The sequence below is a fragment of the Ambystoma mexicanum genome, chromosome 7q (assembly GCF_040938575.1).
Source record: "Ambystoma mexicanum isolate Mex_15411 chromosome 7q, UKY_AmexF1_1, whole genome shotgun sequence".
Taxonomy (NCBI): Eukaryota; Metazoa; Chordata; class Amphibia; order Caudata; family Ambystomatidae; genus Ambystoma; species Ambystoma mexicanum.
Genome location: NC_090941.1, coordinates 274,973,563 through 274,998,401, shown reverse-complemented (window position 1 = coordinate 274,998,401; position 24,839 = coordinate 274,973,563).

Genomic DNA, 24,839 nt, shown 5'->3' with positions numbered 1-24,839 from the left:
AAGCCCCATAGAGGCGAGATTGCGACATATCCTATAGAAAAACGGGAGAATGTCAACGATGACTTCTCTCATATGTGGGAAAAAGGATACGGCATTTCTTAATGACTCTTATTGGTGAAATCAAGTAATTTTACTTTCCAAAGTACTCAGCTAGTCAATTTGTGACACTGAAAAGAGGCTGTATTCACCCTGCCCCATCACCAGTGAGTGCACGATGTTGTTTCTAAACTGATAAACTCATACCTGTCCAATTGTTTTTATATGCAAGGAACAGCACGTTCGGTTTCTGTGGTATTGCCACTTTCAAATAGTAGAGTTGGAAAGCCTGAAATGGTACTTTATCTGCAACATAAGAGCACTCATGTTGTATTAGCTGTGTCTATACTTCCCTATTGTCAGATCACCTTATCCCCAGAAGATGTATATTTTTCTTATCCCCATATTTGTAGAACTACCGTTTATTTACCTTTCTACTTGTAGACGTCCCTTCAATAAGGAGAGCTTGTTGTGGTCTCGCAGCTTTGTTCATAGCGTTTTATGAAGGAAGTCCTGCAAAAAGGCAGGGAGATTGTAAACCCTTGATCACAAAACGATCTACATGCCCCCCCCATGGTTGATATCTATCTATCCCGGGTCGCTGAGACCCAGTGATAAGTACAATCACCACGAATGGCCCGCTTATTTGCTGCTCCAACTAGTTAGGTCCTCCTAGTGCCCCATCACAGGTACTTATTTGAGCCTAACTGCTCATGTTTAGGTGCAAGAATGCAGTGTGAAAAAAAACCCCAAGGAGCCCATATCCATTTCATTAATGTGGGAGCATGCATACAGTCTAAGTAGCCAGTCCCGCAGGTTCTTACTTGTTGGATTCTCAATTCCTGAGCACGATCTCTTCCGTCACGTTGTTTCCTGATTTCGTGATTATCGCGGGTAGCGTTCCTCGCGGTAGACGCTAATGGAAGAATCCGCGTCTGCCGTCGGCGTAAACACGGAAGGGTTGTATTCCTGACAGCCAATGGAGGACCGCGACCTGGTCACGTGTTCCGTCGGCCATTTTAGGTCAGGAGAACGGAAACATGTATCGCGGCCATCTTGAAATAGTCAAGCACATATGGGGAAACCAATTCTCGCGGCACTCAGGAACTCTGTGATGATCCCTATACGTAATATTCGAAAAGTGTGAGAACCTATTTTGGAAATGATAATAAATAAGACTTCATGGTGTGAATGTGTGAAACGCCAGGGATGTGGTAGTGAAAGGAAAGGAAGGGTGGAAGCAGGGGGGCATGGATGAGGACGAAAGAAAAACTTTCGATTAATAAAAAATCTATTAATAAAAATGATTTATGTTTCTTTTTGTATCAGAAAGGGAGGGAACAACTGGGGCACGAAGCAGATAGGGGAAGAGGCAATCACCCCTTAAGTAAACAGAAGGGGGGGGGAAGAGGGGAAAGGGAAGGAGAAGAGGGGGGGAAGGGAAGGGGAGGGGGGGGAAAGGGAAATGGTGGGTGAAGCTGTGATGTTGCATCTACTTCATCAGAGCTAGTGTGTTCCACTGAATTTCTTCATTGAGCCCATATCTGACTGTATCCAGGCGAAAAATCCACTGTTGTTCTTTCTTTAAAAGTATGTCACGGAAATTGCCCCCTCTGCGGGGTGGCCATATTTTTTCCAAGATTGTCCATTTGAAATCATTCTCTGTGTGATGTTTTTCATTGAAATGGACTACAAGTGGTGCAGTGATTTGTTTGGTCCTAAGGCAGGACTTATGTTCAATGAGACGTTTTTTGATTGGGCGAGTTGTCATCCCAATATATTTTAAATTGCACGGACAAGTGATTAAGTAAATAACACCTTGGCTGTTGCAATTAGTTAAATGCCTCTGCATCCATGGTGTCTTCCACCCTATATCTACGGATACACTTCTTGTTGTATGTTTGCACATACTGCACATCCCACATGGTGTGTGTCCCACTGCGGTGGGTGTACTCCAAAGAGTGTTAGTATTTTCACCACGCTTGGGATCTTGCAGAGTATGGACCAGACTATCCCGAATATTCCTTCTTCGTTCGATGTTGTTGCAATAATTTACCTTTTGGGCAATTCCTACGGTACAGAAGAACATGTACGAAGGTTGCCGATTATCATCAACAATCGGGAGATTTAAAATCACAACTGCTGCAAAGAGGATATCCTAACAAAATTGTCAGAGATACCCGGAAACGGGCAAGGAACATACCACGGACCACCACCTTGCAACAACATGAAAAACCTGCCCAAGGGACGTCTATAGTGGCAGTCCTAAGTTACTCTCCAATCTTTAATACTCTGAAAAGAGAAATTAAGAGACTGTGGCCCATTCTAAACACTGGCAAATTGGAACTGCCAGTACCCACTTTCGCGATCAAACGAAGAAGGAATATTCGGGATAGTCTGGTCCATACTCTGCAAGATCCCAAGCGTGGTGAAAATACTAACACTCTTTGGAGTACACCCACCGCAGTGGGACACACACCATGTGGGATGTGCAGTATGTGCAAACATACAACAAGAAGTGTATCCGTAGATATAGGGTGGAAGACACCATGGATGCAGAGGCATTTAACTAATTGCAACAGCCAAGGTGTTATTTACTTAATCACTTGTCCGTGCAATTTAAAATATATTGGGATGACAACTCGCCCAATCAAAAAACGTCTCATTGAACATAAGTCCTGCCTTAGGACCAAAAAAATCACTGCACCACTTGTAGTCCATTTCAATGAAAAACATCACACAGAGAATGATTTCAAATGGACAATCTTGGAAAAAATATGGCCACCCCGCAGAGGGGGCAATTTCCGTGACATACTTTTAAAGAAAGAACAACAGTGGATTTTTCGCCTGGATACAGTCAGATATGGGCTCAATGAAGAAATTCAGTGGAACACACTAGCTCTGATGAAGTAGATGCAACATCACAGCTTCACCCACCATTTCCCTTTCCCCCCCCTCCCCTTCCCTTCCCCCCCTCTTCTCCTTCCCTTTCCCCTCTTCCCCCCCCCTTCTGTTTACTTAAGGGGTGATTGCCTCTTCCCCTATCTGCTTCGTGCCCCAGTTGTTCCCTCCCTTTCTGATACAAAAAGAAACATAAATCATTTTTATTAATAGATTTTTTATTAATCGAAAGTTTTTCTTTCGTCCTCATCCATGCCCCCCTGCTTCCACCCTTCCTTTCCTTTCACTACCACATCCCTGGCGTTTCACACATTCACACCATGAAGTCTTATTTATTATCATTTCCAAAATAGGTTCTCACACTTTTCGAATATTACGTATAGGGATCATCACAGAGTTCCTGAGTGCCGCGAGAATTGGTTTCCCCATATGTGCTTGACTATTTCAAGATGGCCGCGATACATGTTTCCGTTCTCCTGACCTAAAATGGCCGACGGAACACGTGACCAGGTCGCGGTCCTCCATTGGCTGTCAGGAATACAACCCTTCCGTGTTTACGCCGACGGCAGACGCGGATTCTTCCATTAGCGTCTACCGCGAGGAACGCTACCCGCGATAATCACGAAATCAGGAAACAACGTGACGGAAGAGATCGTGCTCAGGAATTGAGAATCCAACAAGTAAGAACCTGCGGGACTGGCTACTTAGACTGTATGCATGCTCCCACATTAATGAAATGGATATGGGCTCCTTGGGGTTTTTTTTCACACTGCATTCTTGCACCTAAACATGAGCAGTTAGGCTCAAATAAGTACCTGTGATGGGGCACTAGGAGGACCTAACTAGTTGGAGCAGCAAATAAGCGGGCCATTCGTGGTGATTGTACTTATCACTGGGTCTCAGCGACCCGGGATAGATAGATATCAACCATGGGGGGGGCATGTAGATCGTTTTGTGATCAATGGTTTACAATCTCCCTGCCTTTTTGCAGGACTTCCTTCATAAAACGCTATGAACAAAGCTGCGAGACCACAACAAGCTCTCCTTATTGAAGGGACGTCTACAAGTAGAAAGGTAAATAAACGGTAGTTCTACAAATATGGGGATAAGAAAAATATACATCTTCTGGGGATAAGGTGATCTGACAATAGGGAAGTATAGACACAGCTAATACAACATGAGTGCTCTTATGTTGCAGATAAAGTACCATTTCAGGCTTTCCAACTCTACTATTTGAAAGTGGCAATACCACAGAAACCGAACGTGCTGTTCCTTGCATATAAAAACAATTGGACAGGTATGAGTTTATCAGTTTAGAAACAACATCGTGCACTCACTGGTGATGGGGCAGGGTGAATACAGCCTCTTTTCAGTGTCACAAATTGACTAGCTGAGTACTTTGGAAAGTAAAATTACTTGATTTCACCAATAAGAGTCATTAAGAAATGCCGTATCCTTTTTCCCACATATGAGAGAAGTCATCGTTGACATTCTCCCGTTTTTCTATAGAATATGTCGCAATCTCGCCTCTATGGGGCTTGCTGATTGGGTCTAAAGAAGCAATATTGGGTCCTGAAGAATATGATACACGCAAGACATCATTGAAACCGGTCGACCAGATATATAGATGTCACCCTATTTAGAGTGACACAAGTGGACTTATGCACTTTTAAACACAAATTGTTTGAATTTATCTCAGAGAATTTATGTTTTCTATTTATAAAGATGGTAAACAGTCACGCACAAGAGAATGGTACATGCACTTGTAAAGAAATGAATCAAATATAAAGTGCATTTTTGTGCTGAGAATTTGTGCGACACATACATATATTTTTATAAAATGTTTTAATAAATAACTCCTGGATCAACCAGACACACCTCACGGAGGGCAATTAAATTGTTGAAGAGTGTGACGCCGAGTCCCACGTGACCTGTCTGTTTCATCCAAGGGTACAGCCGGGAAATGTTTTCTTCCGTAACTGTCTTGGTTTTAATTGTTTGGATTAACGAAATTTGGATGTATAAAATTTATTGTGGCAGTTCACTGTGAATATGGTTTTTCATGTTTGTAATATAGGGTATGAATAGTCCCCATGCAAATTCTGCCGACAGTCGGCATATTAGCATTCATTTAGGGTTAGTAACATCAAGCAGGGGTAGCTTAGTGCACTCCCTGCAGGGAAAGAGTTAGGGTTGCATTAATTGCACAATACAATAAATAGCTCTGGTGAAGCTTTTCTGTTCCTTAGTCTGTTTTGTGTGTTATAGTACTTTTTGGTAACAGAAAGGACACATACCCGCTTCTTGAGGTAATGTGGAGTTGAGGCAAATCCCTGTGTGTTAGTTAGTGTCAAACTTAAGACATGGCATCACACTCCCCAACACACATGTCATTTCTACTCACACACATGGGCAATTCCACAGCAATATTGCACCAGGCAGCACCATCCATACACATACAACAGCATGAGCATCCGAAGGTGAGCCTGACGTCATAAGAAACACGGGGAGTGCACAACACATCCACACACGCCACCACACTTACATGCATGTGTACATGTCCACCAACTGTCACAGTGATGAGATCGCCGTCCATGTCACATCTGGCATTCAGCCTTCTACATGTCAGTGCCACATGCATCCATGTTGCATCACGGTCAAATACACACACATGCACATGTACACAGTGCAGATACATGCAGCTGGAACCACCATCCATGTGTGACACCACAACCATGCTAATGTACATACACAGTAATGCAAACTTGTGTGCTCCCACACCTGCATTTGGCCTGCATGCTTACCAACACATACACCATCCATGTGTCTCACACATGAGAGGACTCACATGTGTTAGCCTCACGCCCCTGTACATACACATCCATACATGGCCCTACAAAAACACATGTGTAACCTGCACTCTACTGGCACACCACAACATGCACAGCGTCCAATCAGTATACATGTACACTTACCGCTCGACTCCAGACAGGTCTGCCTCTCAAGGACCTGGACGTGGAGCGCTGGGTGTGTGCGTTCCAGGACCCTCATTTGGTGGTCTGACAGCTGGCCCCGGCGCCCCTTGGCATTCGCTGCCTTCAAGAGGCGCTGGGCCTTGTCGAGGGTCCTGGACCTGAAGTCCTCCCAGCGCTTCCGGACATGTTTGTTGTCGCGGACTGCCACCCCCTCCTCGTTGATGGCAGTCATGATGTCCATCCAGATCCTGGTCCCTCCTTCATAGTCGGCGCGCAAACTTCCAAAGATGGCATCATACTGACCCAGGACCTGCTCCACCAGGACACCAACTTCCCTGGCACTGAAGCTGGTGGCCCTCTGCCTCTCTGGCTGGGGGTTGCCAGTGGTGCCAGATGGTGTTGTGCCTGACATGGCAACCCCAGAGGCAGGTGTGGGTGGGAAACTGGGTCCTGGGGCTGGGCTGTGGAGCAATGGTATCCCAGTCGGGAGTCTTCGGTTCCAGCAGGGGTGGTCACAGCAACTGCACCCCTGGATGACTTGCAGGCAGCAAATAGCAGGGCACGTGGGCAGCAGGCAGGCAGGCAGCAGCAGATGGCAGGTTGGAGCGTGCTCGGGGCTTTTGGGGGCAGGAAAATGGCCTTTTGGGCAGGAGCGTGGTCTTCCGTGTGTTGTTGCGTGGCCAGCTTGATACAGAGTGATTTGGCACGTGAATAAATTGCACATCAGCGTGAAATCCGAGGAAAGGCCCTTAGCGCATAAGCGCATCAGTGACGTTATGCGCGCGGGTGTTGCCCACAACACGGGTGCATCGTGAATCAGCACGTGAGAAAACTGCACGTCACTGTGCTAATGGAGGAAAGGGCCTTAGCGCGTAAGCGCGCAAGTGAAGTTTCACGTGTGGGCTGGCTTAAAAGGTACGAGTATCACGCATTTCCTTGTACGTGCTTTTTGTGGAGAGCGAGCGGGTGTATCTTGTACTTCTTGTCGGTTCACACGCGATTACTTCAAAACGTTTCCAGTTCGTACTCCCTGTTTCCTCAGACTGCGTTCTTTTCTTCTTTTGGCGGGGGTGTTGCCTACGTGCACACGCGCGTCTTGTTCACATTCTTTTTCAAGATAGACGGTGAGTCGCGCACGTATTTTCCAACTGTGGTTGCCCCCGTGTGTCGTGTACCCCTTCAGAGGTCATTGTAGGCTGTGTGTAACACGCGTACGCTTATTTTTGTGTTTCCGGGTGCCACAGCATAGTGCGGGTTTATTTTTCCACGCACGTGGTCTACCAGGAGTTGCATGCACGTGTGCTTTTATTTTTGGGGTGCCTGTGCATTGCGTGACCCGTCATCTTCCCCCAGGGGTCACATATAGCCTTGCCAGAGCACTAAGGTACGAATTCCATCTAGTACCCTACCCCTTTCACCACAATTGCCCAGGACAATTGTTTACTGCTACTCCCATACGCACAACAACATCAGTGCCATGGTTGGGAGGCGACCAAGCAGTAAGGGAGGCAAAGGTGGCCGACCTCCAAAAGGTGGGCGTGCTGGGCACGGTAGGGGACGTGGCCAGGATTTGCAGGGTGTCCCTAGACCCCCGTCTGTGGAGGACAAATCAGGGACACCCATGCCCCCCCCAATGGTTGTGGGAAACGTAGCTGGCACCATCCCAGCTCAGCCCTTGTTGGACCCGCCCATTTTGGCACCTGAACCGGCACAGGATGACTCCCAGGCTGACTTCCAGGTCAGCAAGTCTAAGCCACGTGTGGCGGGAAGGTTGCTGTCACCAGGCCACGTGGATCTGGGGCAGCAATGTCATCTGCTGCCCCAAGTAGGCAGGGTGGGGAGGCTGCAGGGGAAGCTGCAGCTCTATCCACACCAGCTCTGAGTCTCCCAGCCGGGACAGTGTCGGTCCAGGTCCATCAAACTGACGTTGGCCCTGCCAACATCACCCTGCAGCCAATGCCTGCTCCAAGACCTATGGTCTTTGTGCCTTCGCACACTTCTAGTACCCAGTCCACCTGCGCGTCTGCCCCTACTGACCAGAGCGGCGTAAGCCACTCAGGATCCGCACCACCTTTGAAAAAGAAGAAGAAGGGTGCTCTGGCACTACAGGCTGAGACCCCAGACACGGCTACACACTCCGGCACGTCAAGGAAGCCTAGCTTTAATGACGCCGAACTTGATGCACTTGTGGCCTATGTGTCGGCACATAGCCGCAAAATGGTGGTGACTGCAGGGTTCAAGACCACACCTGGTCAACGTAGGGCACACTGGAAGACCATTGCGGACATCATTAGTGCCCTTGGATTTGTGAGGCGCACAGCTGAGGATTGCTACACGCGGTGGAATGACCTGAAACGCAGAGCAAAGAACAAGCTGGCCTCAAATCATGCCTCTACTCTGGTGACTGGCGGTGGGTCTCCACCAGAGGACAACCAACTCACTGAACATGAGTCTGTTGCTGGAACCTTCATCACAGAGGAACAGATCCAAGGCATGGGAGACCTACCAGATTACGACGCATTGTCCGGTGAGTGCCCATGCATGTGTGTGTAATCCATGTGTATGTTGCTTGGGTGACGGGTTCTCAATGAGTGCCAGGTAAGGGTGTGTACTCCTAAGTGGTATGGGTCATCCATGTGCTTCCTCCAAAACATTAACCTGCCCTGGATTTGGGAATGACAGTATCCCTTCTGACCACAGTAGCCAATTAGCGCCACATTACTGCAGTTGCCCTTGAACTGTCATCTTGCAACAACATTGTTCTGAATTTTTCAGTGTTCATTCAGGCTGATTGTTTCAATTCTCCCATTTTTGCAACACATTTTTCAGCCCTAATACCACATATGTGACATGCTTCTGTCATTGATTACACCCCACATTGGACCAAATTTGTTACCCTGTTATGTGAATGATTAGACCATTCAGGCTGATTGTGTATTGGCCTGCTCACATTAATTTTTGGGGCCTGTTGGAATGTGGAACATGATAGTTGTTTCATGTCATGTTGAAGTGACCAACCATTGATGTGTACATCTGCCTGCAATAACTGCATCATTGTACACTGGATGTGTTGCAGTGTGTGGCACATGCATATTTTGTCACACTATTTGGCATTTTTCGTCTCATCATGTCCATCTCACATGAATGGGTGACAGTACTCATTCAATGACATATCTCAGGCTGGTATGGTTGTGACAGTTGACTGTCCCTTATGTCATCATCATTGATTGTCAGCTGGTATGTGCCAGGGCTGTGTGCACTCCACAGGGGTGTGATTTTAGGTGAAGTAATTAGCCACCAGCTGTGTACGGGCTGCCTCACCACGTGCCCTTTCCCCTCCCATGCGCAGCGGACGTGCATGTGGTTGGGGATGTGGGGGCACCAGCATATCCACCGGCAGGCCCCGGCATGTTGCAACATTGTGCAGGACACATGCTGCCACTATGAACCTGCACACTACTGGGGGAGCGTATAGCAGCTGCCCACCAGAGCGGTCAAGGGAGCGAAAGCGTGACTTGAGCACTCCGAATGTGCGCTCCACTATGCCCCGGGTTGCAATATGGGCTGTGTGGTCTCTTACCTCAGGTGGTCTGGTGGGGTTCCGAATTGGTGTCATCATGTGGGTGTTCAGAGGGTAGGCACTGTCCCCTGGGGAGGTGATGATGGGTATCATTAGTGGGGTTGTGACATTACTGAGTATCTGACATGCATGCATGTGCAGTGGCATTTATACTCACCAAGCAGCCATGTATCTCCATACCGCCCAGCTTCTTGGTCCCGGTTTAGGGTTGACATTCTGTAAATGAAACTGTCATGGGTGGACCCTGGATAGTTGGCATATCCTGAGGTGATGATTCCCTTGGCATCACATACTACCTGCACGTTGATGGAATGCCAGTGCTTGCAGTTTCTATAGATGTGCTCATTTGCCCTGGGAGGACGTAGAGCCACATGGGTGCAATCAATGGCACCTAGCACTTTGGGGAAGTGTGCCACCCCGTAAAAACCCTGGACGGCAACCTGCCTTTCTGCAGGTGTTCTGGGCAGGTATATGTGCCTGCGGACTGATGGGCGTGCAGTCATGATGGCCAACACCTGGTGTAGGCAGCGTGACTGCGTGGCCTGTGACACCCCCCCCACCCCCACTATGGCACTTGTCCGCTGAAATGAACCAGTGGCCAAGAAGTGCAGTACATTGAGCACCTTTTCCAAGGGGCTCAGTGCTTGGGAGCACAGGGTGGGTTATGTCAGGTCATCCTCCCACTCACTCACCAGGTTGAGTATTATGTGAGGTGGAAACCTGTACCTCCCATACACCTGGTCATCAGGCATCCCAAAAAGGCTGGTCCTGGGTGTAAAAATTCTGGCCCTGACTATCCTCCTCCTCTTCCTGCGGTATCCCACGACCACTGCTGCGAGGAACGGTATATTCATCGTAGCGTCTGAGCTTGTTTGTTGTTTGCGCGCACTTTTATGGGTCCGCGTAAGCCTGCTTCCTGCTGGCGTATGTGTTTCCGGATTAGCGCGTCTTTTTTGGCGCACGCATTAGCCCTGTTCGATTCCATGAATATGTGTTGTAGGCGTGCGTGTGGGTGTTCCGAGCATTTGCCTCCTGTACTTCCCCCGTAACGCCCACATTTTCACACGTTGTTCCCCATTCTGCGTGTTCCGCCCTGTGTTCTGCCTACTTTTGTTGTGTGCGGCCGCGCTATGTGCGCTTTCGCTGTGCGTAGCTGTTTGATGCTGTGTGCGCCCGCGTGCGCCACGCAGGATTTTTGCTGCGATTTTCGCACTTGCACTGCGATTCGCACGCTTTCGCACGCTTGCGCAGAGATTTTTGGCGCACATTAATTCCATGAACCGGCCTGTCAATGTTAATAGCCACAGTTCAAATGTATAACACATATTTATCTAAACTGAGCAGGATTTAGACTAGAGGAATTGCGCTTAACTGATTTGATAGAGTACATGGACTTTTAATCCAACAATTTAAAGCATCAAAGTCTTCACAATGAAAAGGGAATTACCATAACTCAAAACATGACATCAAATATGTTCTATGTTTCGTTTCCTAAATGCCCAGCCGACACGTGTTTCAACCCAATCGGTCTTTGTCAAGGCAAACAATGGGCTTGGAATTCCTACAATTCAACTGCTATAATATCCTTAATTGGACACATTACAGAATACATCCCAAAAATCAGTATCATTGTGCTGATGATTCAACCTATTAGGACCAATATTACTCTTAATCCAATATACAGTCTCCTAAAATGTCATCCTCTTATCAATATCAATAGCTCACAATGGACCTCAATTTTCAATTGGTTGGGCTATATTCAAATCTCATATACCACTCTGGCGTCATGTTTGTGATGTCACTGCATCCGATCCTGTGACCGGCTTCAGCGCTTCTGTTTATATTTCCCAGTGGTGGCGATTACTCACTTTAGTGTCCGACCAATTCAGGTGGAGTTACACGGCTATCTTCGGGACTTGATTTCTTCAGTAAGAACACCTTGCGTTGTATTCTTAAGTATAGGGGAACCTTTGGTTGAGGTTTTCCTAACTGGTTCTCTTCATTCCACTTTTCAGATTCTCTCTCTTTAAGGGGATTTTACCAGGTACTTTATGAATATATTTACAGAGGGGTTGCGCTGTGTTTCCCTTTCTGCACAGGATGAGGGTTTCTTACAAATGGCCTTTTTACAGATTTGGCTGATGTTTATGTTCTGCGAAAAACCTGGGAGTTTACCCATTAGAGGTTCACACTTAATACTTTTAAAATGTGCTTTCAACATTGTTTTACTTTATTTTTGCATGTATTAGACTATAACTCATGGAGACTATACTTGAAAGAGATTAGTATCAGGGAGGAGTTGTCTGTTTAGTTAATCAATTTGACAATTTATGTTCCATTGGAATTAGTATGTTCTGGTAAATCCACTCATTGATTACTGCCTTACATCGCTGATGGTTTCATGATTTATAGAGATTATACTTAAACAAGATGAATTTCAGGGAGCTATTCTTTCTTTAGTTAATCAATTGGTTGGTCCTGACATATATCCATTCACTACTGCTGTTGGCACTGTCTCTGAAATGGATACTGTATGAGATTGACTCGGTATTTTCCTTCTGTTCATTAATTGAGTTTAATATTCATGTAATTAATCTTGTAGATAACCCCTGAAGAATGGAATTCTCTCCCGAAACTCGTTGGTTCACATTTGAAAATTAAATAAGATCTTCTATGAAGAATGATGACTTAGAGTGTTTATTGAACAGCATCTAACTTATGTTATCACCTAATCATTTGAAACATTGATTAGATAAATGTATGTTATGCATTTGAACTGTGGATATTAACATTGACTGTTTTCACAGTACTTAGGTGTGCAGGGGATGGGGGTTTCCAATTGGATTTGGAAACCATTTCTCCTTTGTTTGTGTTACCCAGTCTACGTATCAGGACTGGTATTACTCCCCTGCAGGCAAACCTTGAATTCATTGTTGAGTCAGTACTATATTTTCTCTAGAATTTGGTGTGCACTGGAGTATACTCTTTTTTTTCCTGCTCCTAACGATTTTACAGCCGCCTTAGAAGCCGGAAGCACATCTAAACTGTCGTCAGCCTTTCCCTCAAAATGATCACACCCATCAAATGGCATGTCCCGAAGTCTTGCCTGGACATCAGGAGCAAATCCAGATTTGTGCAGCCATGCAAATCACCTGATGACTGCACTTGAGACGAGATAGGAAGGTTTTATCGTGGGAGAATCCGTCAAATTTGTTTTCAACAAATGTTTTTGATCGTATTATGCCCCAAACTAATGTAGGGGGATTGTAAGGGGGACACATGGGTCTCCCTAAGCATATATTTGCGGCAAAATATATCAAAAGAAAAAAATAATTAGATGAAAACTGATTCAATGGACATAGAACCACTTGTGCCTATAGAGCGCCCAACGCAGTCTGATGCATCCAGCCTGATTGTAGTGATTGGCATGCTGCCTCCTTGCCATCACTAATGATATTGGTAAAGCCACCCCTCATCTCTCTTTCTGGTATGTTATCGACTGCCTGGGAGATTACATTCCACAATTTGAATGTATATTTTGCTAATGAGCAAGATGCATTTATTGCCTTGAGGCCCATACTCCCCGCTGAGAACACCCTTCTGGCTAGCATGTCATATTTTTTGTCATCCCTTTCAGATGGGATGGATGGATAAGCACCTGCCTTAAAAGTGGAGGTAGCAGATTGTACCACCAACCTCTCTGGAGTAGGGTGCCTTGAGAGAAAATCAGGATCAATAGATAATGGTCTATACTTTCTCACCAACTCCTTATTGACACCAGAGTTGGCGTCAGGCTTTTGCCAGTTCTACAGGATGGTGTTTTTGAGTGCTGAATGAAAAGGCAGCACAGGTTCTTTAGGAGGGCCTTTGTCAAGGATATACGCAAGGTCATCCTGTTATATGTCCTTTGCAGGATGTCCCCAACCCAAATACTCAGTGATCTTGTTCACCACTGTCCTGTATGCAGTACCTGGATGGACAATGGTGAAGCGAATTCCAATTCTGGGGAACAGTCTAAGCCACTGGCTTCCTTAAGGCAACTAGATAAAACCACAAAATGAGACTCCTCAGAAATTAGCATGCCAAATCGCTGGTACCCAAAGGGTTCAACATCTTCCTCTTCTTCATCAAAAATAGATCCAAAGGACTTTAAAAAAGTATTTCTTTGATTGTGGCTTAAAGATCGAAGATGGATCCGATGTCGATGTTGAGGGCTGTGATGTCAATGACTTTGGTGTTGAGTTCTTCAGAAGTGAGAATATTGAAGCATTTGGCTTAGATGCAACCCCTGCGGTCGACACTGTCTATACTACTCGAGATAGGCATTTTAGAGGCCTTTCGACTCTGGGTTTTGGGCTTGTGAGTCATGGCCTTCAACGATTCCCTACTGGCTTTTGAAGGAGCAGTGGGATTGGTAGCATTTTTTGGCTCTTTCGAGGGACCAGGAGGGGCCGCCTTTGAAAAGACGTCCATCATTTTCTGACAGAACTTTTCCCAATCGGCTGCCATGCCACACTTTTCTGGGGAACTTACCTTTCTCTTGTCGGGTGAGGGGTCAGAAGATGAAGAACGAGGGCATCTCTTCTTTGATTTTCTTCGAGAAAAAGATGAAGAATGACAGGAATCGCTCCTAGACCACAATCCCTTAGAGTGTTTGGGATGTTATTTAGGCCGTTGAGTTGATTTGTCCCTTGAACTCCTACCTTCAGAAGATATGCACTTCGAAGGAGTAGAGGATGGAGATTTTGACACGGACCGACCTAGAGTGAGTTTTGTCTTCCTCTCTTTCAAGGCCTTGCTAGTCATCGACTGACAGGAGTGCACTCGATAACTTTGTGCTCCTTAACGATGCACCAGAGGCATATCCTGTGCAGATCTGTGATCGACATCTTTGAGTCACAGTCTGCACACCTCTTAAAAGCTGTCTTCACAGTAGACATACACATAAGTATTTCAAATACGTATAAGAATCCCTGAGTCGAGTCAAATCATTCCAAAGCGTGCTGTGCATGCAGAAAAACAGAACTGAGGCAACTGGTGCAGTGTGTGATATTTATACTATTGTTTACGTCACGTCCAAGCTTGGGAATTGAAGTCGCTGAGGGACATCTACTTGACATCGCACAGTGCCCTCTGCTGTTGAAAAGGTTTCCAAAGAGTGCAAGCAGGATATCGGTGTATCAAAGATGAGGAATCCGTGGGAGGACACAATGCATGCAAAAGTTACAGACATTGAGGGAGGCTGGAGATAGCAGGCTGTCAGTATCCGTCTAAACAGTGCGTGTTTCCTTGGGTGCAGGGAGGAGCATAACATTATTGACATTCAGGGAAGCAGAATAAAACTATCAGTGACTGTCCATCTCTTGAAGAGAGTGAGCTGCTCAAGTGGCCTTGGTTGACACTTAGGTGCACATTCAAGGAGTCACAACATAAGGTAACATCTCTTAAACTGAGGGAATTGTACAGGTACTCTTGAGTGACACCTCAGTGCCAAGGGGAGCAGAGAATCCCTGAGCATAGCTTGTGCTATTGTGTTGACAGTGACGTGACACTTGTCTTGGTAGAAAGTTACAGACATTCAGGGAGGCAGGAGAGGCCTATCAGTGTCTGTCTCTTGAAGTGATTAAATGGTGCTTTTGTAGACAATATGAGTGGATCACCAAAATGATCTGAAGGCAGGGGGAAATGTGCTGCTCATGGTCTCTTTCACCAGCTGCAGCACTAGCTGTGTGCACAGGTGATGCCAGAATATAATAGGGCCAATTGAAGGTATCAGCAATCAAATATTCCACCTACACCCCCTCAAGTCATTCTGAGGAAGATGCAATACAAGTACATGCACAGGCATTGCACCACAATGATTGTGATCCAGACTTTCAGAGGGTGCTCTTTCAATTCCATCCACTATTGCATGGGACGAGGTGCAGATCTCGTGTAAAGAAGATTGGGTCAGAATAAGACACAGTACACTTGAACTACAGGTTGAAATTGAAAGTTCCAGGCTTCTGTCCAAATCCCACCCACTAACGAGGAGTCTGAGTAAAATGAAATTTTTTTGGATGACATGGATGATGATGAAGATGAAGATTATTATGCATCAGAGACTGCACAGGAACATGGATTGATACAGGAAATCAATGACAATAAGGATGAAGAACAAAGGTGACCACAGAACCAGAGGCAGGAATAGTAGATCACCCCAAATCTGTTTTCAGCCTCTTTAAACAACAGGCTTTCTGTCACACATCAGTGCAATATATCATCAGGTGCCACCTAAAAGACAACCACCACCTCTCCCGTCAGTACCGCCACCGGCACCACATTTAGAAGAACCTATTCTGCATGTTGTTAGCGCATCATGAAAATCCAAAGAGTGGCAGTACTTCACACAGAATAAAATGCAAATTAATCTGGCCACTTGCAAAATAAGCCAAAAATGTGAGTACTGGAGGAAAGGCAAGGATCAACTTGGATACTGCATCTTTGCGCACCCATTTAATGTGGCACCATGCACAGACACAGGAAGAATTCAAAATACCTGCAGTGCACCCTTCCCCATACCATGCATACCAATAAGAAGCAGTATAGCAGCATCATTCTGCACAATTACAATGAAATACTACTAATGTTCCTTTTCTTGGGACACCAAGCATTCCCCTGGTACTCCAGAGATGCGTACCAGTAGCATCCCATTGCGTCAGGCTAGTGTTGTGGAAGTATTTCAGCGTAGGCAAAAACATCAACGTTGACATGACCAACAGCACCTGCTCACTGCAAATCTTGCTATTATGTTGATATTGTGGCAGCTATAGGGGACAGCTCATCACCACTGAGAACATGCCAGCTGCTGTGTTTTCTCACAGAAGGCGCTACCTGAATTGTACAACAATGTTATGGCCACAGTGGGATGGGCACTACAACAGTCCAAGTGTCCAAAAATACATCAAACTATGGACATGTGGATCAAGGGTCAGAGCATTGACTGCATGGCCATCACTGCACACTAGGTAGCCTTTTCATTGTCTACCAGGCAAGAGGTGTCCTGGAATAATGGAAGAGAGCAGCACATGTGTATCTGACTTTAGGCTACACTTTGCACAGCAAGAATTTCAGGGCAGAAGCCACTGGGGAGATGATATCTGGGAGAATGTGGAGGAGTGGGAGGCAAAGTGGCTAAGGCCTCGTAATTTGCAGTTGGGCTTTGTCATGGCAGATCATTGATTAGATTTCATTGTGGCATTCAGGATTGGCACTAGTATACACAACCCCTGCTTTCCACATGTGCTACACCTGATGCTCACACGTTCTGTTAACAACTGTCAGCGTGCAAAGGAAATGTTTGCTGTGGCACAGAGGATCAGCTCGCTTTTCAGCCAGACTTAGCATGCAAACAATTTGTTGCGCCAATATCAGGTTTACAACAGGTTGCTACACCATAATGTAAAGACTTCAGTGGCCACCCATTGGAACTCCACTTGGCATATGTTGGAGAGGCTGAGGGAGCAGTGCAATACATCTCAAACTACTGCAACACAGACAGACATGCTCTATATGGTATTTACACAAAGCCGGTCACAATTACTCAACAATGTCTGGTCTGTGCTTCAACATTTTTAGGAGACTACCAAGATGGTTAGCCATCACAGTGCTTCACTTAGTGAGGTTCTGCATCTGGTATACCTGCTTGACCTGAAGACTTGCAACATGGCAAATGACTGTGACTTGGCAGGTGATGAGGGACCTACTTATAACCATGGGTGTGATGCACAGGTAGTGGAATGAAAGGTAACATTGATTTCTTGCTAACTTCCTTTTTGGACCCACGTTTTAAGGTGAAACTGGCCGCTTTTAGCGCCCCTATGTCAGGGGTGGAGGCTATGCAACAAATATCACAAAAAGGGGGCATTTTGAAAACATGTGAGGATGCACTGCTGCAAAGTTTACAACATCAATTGGAGGAAGAACACAGAGAGCAAGAAGAGGTGCAAGGACCCCACAGTTTGCCAACAGCCCCAGGAATGTCCACATTGAGAGCATCAATGGCCACAATATCACTGGCATCATATGAAAACTTATGACCAGTGCAGGCATAGGGCCCGATTCATGGATATGTGCGAAGAAATCCTGCAGGGGGTACATGCCGAGAAGGACACTGCACAAGCCTATGCGCAAAAAGAAAAAGGCACGCCATGTGTATTCATGGAATTTACAGCGCAAAGTAACTGTATTCGCACGTTGCACCTTGAACGCCCACATGCAAAGCATAAACAGCCAGAACAGCCACCTTTGCATGCTCACCTGGCACGAATACACACACCCTTCAAACAGTGCGTGGGGTCTCCCGTAAGCCGGCCTGCGATTCAGGGAACTTGCGCCGGGTTCCATCGTAACTGTATCTGGCACCCCAACAACATGTGTACAAATAATCGTAACGTGGAAAAACTGCATGCGAGCCCCCGTAAAACGTTCCTGCTCCCGGCTACACTGCTTACGCGTACCCCTAAGTTATATCGGAACCCCAATTTAGTACACGTACCCGGAAATCCATCATGCAACCCCACCTGCACGCTGCAATTTCTACGTGCAAGTGTACTTTCGCCTGCCTTCGGGTGGCAGACCGTATGAAGGACTTGCGTGACCATTTCCCAGCCAAGATGTTGTGCGATTGCATCAAGGAATATGTCTCATGCCGCGCAATTGCGGGCATGTGAGGGACTGCCTGCAGGCCGTTCCCTCGGAATGCCCACTTTTTCACAAGTTCTTCCCCATTTTTGGTGTTCTGCCCCCTTCGCAGCCCTCTGAGCAAGCCACGCCCACGCTCTGCTTGGAGTCTCGCTCAAGGGGCTCAGCGGCTTGCACAGACGTGCCGAGCCAGCACGAACTCCACGCAAGTCCAAGAAAAGTACCATGCATTCGATTCCATGAGTCGACGAAGGCAGATTTGTGCGCAGTTGCTCGCGCAAGTAGACTTTTGCCCGCGCAGATAATTCCATGAATCAGACCCATAACCTATGCAGAGGAAATGTTGTGGGACACCCTCATCACATGATCTGACATCTAGATCTTTGATAATGACAGCGGACCATCAGCTACACAGATACATACTGCCTATACACTGGACAATTCACTCATGAGAAGGGATGATTACTTGTTACACTATTGAAACAGCAAATGGTCTATATGGCCAGCAGCACTTGCGAGATTTGCACAAGAAGCTTCAAGCTGCCCCCCACAAGTGTGTGGTCAGAGAGGGCTTTCAGTGGGGCCGGAGCTATTGTCTCCAAATGCAGGAGAAGCTTATCAGTCCCACAAGTAGAACATTTGACTTTTAAACAATGAATGAGCCCTTCATTGCTTCAGACTATGGGAAGTCATCTACCCACAATCGACACAGTAGCTCGGATAATGATGATGACCTTTTACTCCCCGCCACTGCTACATGTCAGACACCAAAAAGTAGAGCATGGTTGTTTCATGGTGCATGTGGTTGGGGAATAGCTCTAGTAGTGACTAGGAGACCATGACCACATGCAGACCAGTTGATGATGAGGACATTAAATTACTTGTTGTGCCAGAAAAGTGTTAGCATCCTACTGTTGTCACAACTGGCCAAAGTTCACCATGCTGTCCCACACACACATTCCACTCCTGCATGTGTGAGAGTCGCCCTGAGAGGACAGCCACTCCCCATGACCTCCTCATTCCCCCCACACAGTGACCTATGGGAGGGAAGGATGGGGCTAAAGCGTATGTCTCTCAACTGCAGTCTCAATTGCCATTGGTTCCAGCTCCCCCCAACTGGTAGGCATCTGGTAATACAAGCAGAATGGGCATTCATGCTTCATGAGCCGGTCACATGGATTCTGCCCAAATAGTGTGCTGCCACTGCCACTGTCAGTAGCATGTGGCCTCCTACGGTTTCTTGGGGTGGCTTCTGCAACACATGGCTGCTGGCGCCCACAGATCCTCATGCAACTGTCAATGACCACCGATCACCTGCTGCTTTGCATGGCGATCCCGAAATTGGTGCTCATGCAGACAAGGCATGCCTTGGGAGGTGCTAGCACCCATATTGTGAGCACTATTAGAGTGGACTGGTGGGAGTATAATTATAATTGTTCTTTTATAACACACTTAATACAGGGATAGCTTCTAAGTGTAAGCCTGGGATTCAAACCTGTGTTGCTATGTGGTGTCCTGCTTCCAAGACAAACGCGGTGCCCCTGAGCTATCCTCTCAGCCAATCGGATGAGGGATCATGGTGGAGTCATGCACCCTGCAAATGTTTTTGTTTCTGGTTTAATGCTTCATCCTGTAGCCGGGGTATTTATACTGAATACTGGAATGCAGGATCTTAAAGGACATTATGCCTCAGGGCCTGCCTGTACTTTTTTGCCGTCTATAACTTGTGATTGTGCTTCATCCATAGTCATAATTTGTTTCACCCCCATCCACTTTAAAATGTGTACTTTATTTGTGTAGTTCAATTTTTTCCTTTTCAAAAAGGAGTTTTATTTTTGTAAAATTTGGGTGTGAAAGACAAAAAAGAGAAATTGCATGCTTTTCTCGGGCCACACTTTACAGCACGTTTATGTTCTCTCATTCAGAAGAGGTTTTCTCTGTAAAATACCTTATATTATAAAAGACCATTGTTAGTGAGGGATTTCAGCAGGTTGCTTTATTCACGACGACAGCGATTGTTGCTCATTAAAAGATCTGATAATCCACTTAAATTTATTGACAGTAGCATTTTAGCATTTTGTTTCTGTTTTCTGTTTATTAATTTTTCATACACAAGGTTCTTGCCTAAAAAAACAAATAATTCAGGTGCTCTTGCCGGCCTATTCTGTTCTGTTTTTCAGTAAAACCTTGTATGTGCATGTTTCCCACCTTTACGTAGTGGGTTGGATTTATGATTCCCTGACTGAAATGACATTCAAGTGTTCTGGGCATCTTTTGTGGTCTCTCAGAAACAAAATGGATGAACATCTTCAATGTTACTTCCTCGGGCTGAGTGTGTATTTCTCTGCCTGCCAGTAACATTCAGGTGTTCAGGGCTGAATTTCTTGTGTGGTCTCTTAGAAAAAAGTATCTATGTATAGACTTTTTAGGTAGAGCCGATTCGAGACTCGTCCAACCTATAGGCGCCAATGGGCCCGAAGAATCTCAGATAGGGAGGGGCAACTCAGCTTTCATACAAGAGATGGCACTTTTTTCAAGGCGTGTAATCCGTACAAGGGATGACCCGTAACAAGGAGTGCCTTTGCTACAAGCAACGAACGTGGCTGGGACCTAACAACTCTTTGGAACCCTAAATAAATACCTCTTCCAGACCATGGGTTTATTTCTGACCCTCAGAAAATACATTTGGGCCTCATTACACGGTAGGCGGTAAGGGTTTACCGGTACCGGTAAGGGCACCGGTACCGGTAAACCCTTACCGCCTTACTACGAGGTCCCTTTGCGGGTCCTCCCTTAACGCCTGGTTTTTCCAGGCGTTAAGGACGTGACCCGCAAAGGGACCTCAGAGCTAATTACGGTACCGCAATTTGCGGTACCGTAATTAGCACCTTCCCCATTCCCATTATGCCCTATCGGGCAAAAATGGGAATGGGGAAGGGTAAATGGGGATTGGGGAGTTACCGCCCCCGCTCACCTTGGAGTAGGGCGGTAATTCCGCCATCCACCAAGGCGGACTCGGTACGGTACCGGCGGCAACCATGGCGCTAATAGCGCCTTGGTTACCGCCTACCGTGTAATGAGGCCCATTGTATGTGTTTCTCACTTAAGCTAATCACACTGGAGTTTCTATGCCACTGAAGAACAAAAGTAATAAGAAAACGATTACCTTTGAAACGGGTATCAGCATAACACCATGTATTACAGTGTTTAGAGATGCAATTTATCCACCAGAAAGCACTGTATAAACTGGAAAGTATCATTTTGTTCCATTTTGTAACTTTATTTGGTGGGTGTCTTTTAATTTTGTATGTATTTATTTATTTACTGTTCTCCCGCTTGCACTATGTTGAATTTTGGCCATTGCGTTTTCTTCATTGAACAGCTTTTTTACAGATCCTGGTATAAGGAAAAAGTAACCAGCTACACATTGGGGTACTCCTGACAGAGTTTTACCTGGTTCAGTGGCTGAGTACTATGTTGGTATCAGATACATAGATCTGTTGCCTGGACACCTATGGTAGCAATGTTTCGGCAATTAAGGTTTTTTGGAGTGGATCAAGATACACTACATTGCCATATAGTGAGGTCAATAAAGATGAACGTCCAGTCAGAGGTATCTAATTCAGAAAAGTAATGAACTCTTTAATTGCACATGGCAAATAAGGTTAGAGTTAACGTAAGTGACCACAACGGATAAAAGAAGGCTCTGATTGAATGGTTCGAGCCCAGACCCCAAATAAAGTCTTCTACAAAGTTGAGTCTATGGCATGCATTTGAAAGTTTAAGGTATAAGGACATTAATAAATACTTTATTGTGGTATAATCCAAAAATTGGATTTTACACAACTCATATCACATATAAGATAGCTCAGATATAGACAACATATAACATCAAATGTCAAGCATAAACCACGCATAACAACAGTATAGGAAAAGTATAAGAACAGGAGCACACTGGATACATTTCATATACATATATACGTACATATAATTTGCCATATAGGCACAGGCTAAACAGACAACAAGATGATATAATCATTTGAGTCGTTCATTCAACCATTGATCTTTAAAAAAAATGTTTTTTAATTTTTAGATTTCACAGTCCCATGGAGTGGCAGTGTATTAAGATACCATAAGGGATCATTTTATTTCTGGGGTAAAGAGATTGTTATCACCGGAATAAGTAAGTAAGGGCTTTATTTGAGTCCATACCCTAAAAAGGGCTAGCTGTAAGCTTAGGGAAACTGGATTTAAGCATCCATACCAGAACACTTCGTCTTTCATAGTATCATAATTATGGACCCATTTTCCATATGCACTCATATATGTTGGGCCGAGTTTTGGGCACAAGGTTAGAACATGCCGCGCAGTTTCCAACATTCCTGTCATAAGGACATTGTAGTGAAGGTAATAATTATTTCCTATGAGTTTTGAGTTTAATACATGTATTTTTCGGTCAACAGACCATAAAAGAAATAATTACAATAAATACATATATTTCATACAATTCATGACACAAATGCCAAACATACAAATAGTAAACTTGCTTTTAAATATTACATTAAAACATGCATAAAATGTATAACTTGAAAATACATATTTTTCTAATGATCAGTGCAAATTACGCAAGATAGACAAGAAGCATTGTTTGGGCATTCGCAACCATATACTTTAAGCCCGGCCAAAACATTTTACAGCCAGCTGTCTACAAATCTATTTCTTTACGGTGGCATTAAATATTTACCGCCGCTCTAACCCGTAGACGCTTTAAATGACAAAGGCAGAATGGCTTAAAGAATCACTGTTTGATTATATATGGGGCCTCATTCCGAGTAGAGCGGTAAGAGTTAACGGTCACCAGTAATGAGACCAGTGCCGTTAAACCCTTACTGCCCTACTATGAGGGCAGTAAGGCTTTTAGCAGGCGTTAAGGACGGGACCCGCAAAGGGACTCCAGGGTCAATAACGGTACCGCAATTTGCGGTACCGTTATTGCTGCCTTCCCCCTTCCCATTGAGCCCTATGGGGGCTCAAATGGGAATGGGGAAGGGCCCTGGTGAATGGGGAATTACCAGTCCCTCCGACCTCGGAATGGACCGGTAATTACTCCATTCACCAGGCTGGAGTTTGGACGAGTTTGGAGGCAGCCATGCCACAAATAGCGGCATGGTTACCTCCGAACTCGGAATGAGGCCCATGGTCTTTTCTCAACGCCCAGATAAGATGACTAGTTACAGAGTGGACTGCCAAGTCATCTCGAGAACTATGACAGAGAGCAATTGCTTGTTGCCTGGTTCTAATAACTCTCGTCCCAAAACAGCCATATTGTTTCCTTATTTCTAGGTGGCCATATCATATCATCCATCACTTTAGTCTCGGGAGGATAGCTCAGCGGCAATGTGCTCGCCTTGGAAGCAAGACGACATGGAGCAACACAGGTTTGATCCCTGGGTTCGCGCTTAGAAACCTCTGGGTATTAAGCGCTTTATAAATAACCTATCATATCATGACATGTAAGCAGAAAATGTACTACAGTCTCAATCCTATCCTCACACAAAGGATACTCATTGAAAATATCACTATTCCATCTATGTAAAAATTCTGCAAGTGGTAATATACCTATGTACAGTTTTAAGTACAACGCCCTTGCAAACTTAGGGAGCACTGCATCCAGGTGCTTTTCAAAACCCAAGGATTGTTTCACCTCCCAATATCTCACAGATACTTGCAATAGTTTCCAACATCTTACATTCCTCTCTTTCCACTTTTTCTAACAGGGCGTTTTTGATGGTTGATTTAGAGCTAGGATCAACATTGCCAGGTCCCACTCGGGAGGATAGCCTCAGCTGCAACGCATTCGCCTTGGAAGCAAGACGACACAAAGCAACACAGGTTCGATCCTCGGGTCCGCGCTTAGACACCTCTGGGTGTTTAATCGCGTTATAAATACACAACTAAGACGAAAAAAAAAACAATTACGCAACTAACAAACAATTACTTTAATGATAGGTTATTTATAACACTCTTAATACCCAGCGGTTTCTAAGCGTGGTCCTGGGAATCGTTCTCCATGTCGTCTTGCTACCAAGGCAAGCGTGTTGCCCCTGAGCTATCCTCCCGAGACAGTAGAATAAAGTATATAGCGATGTTTTAATTTATATGAACCACAGCAATGAACGACCACCTTCTTGTGACAAAACCTCCTCTAGTGCAACCCTGTACTCTTCCAGTCTCAGTGTGGACCATACCGTGATCCAATCAAATAATGGCTTAGCTTAACCAATAGGATCAATTCTCCCACCGCCAAGAAAACTGGTACATTTGGGGCACTTTGAGGCAGACCTAAGATGTTTTTCACAAATTTATTTTCAGTTATTGTAAACTGGCTCCAATTTGATGCCCCCGACGCTCACAAATCCACCCCATGTGTAGCAGCTTGCCTTGTCTGGAGGGTGTATGCTTCGAGTGACACTTTTATTGAGCTATTTCCAAAGTCACATAAGAATTTAGCAGTGGCCCCACTATACCGAGCCAGTGTGACATCAGCTTTTTATTTTTTGTAGTGGGAGGATGAAATCTGGGGAATGTACACTTGGACAAAAACAAATGGAAATGACCAAGTCTGGCAGCATGACATTTCTTAAGGTGTGCCTCCCTGGCCTCAC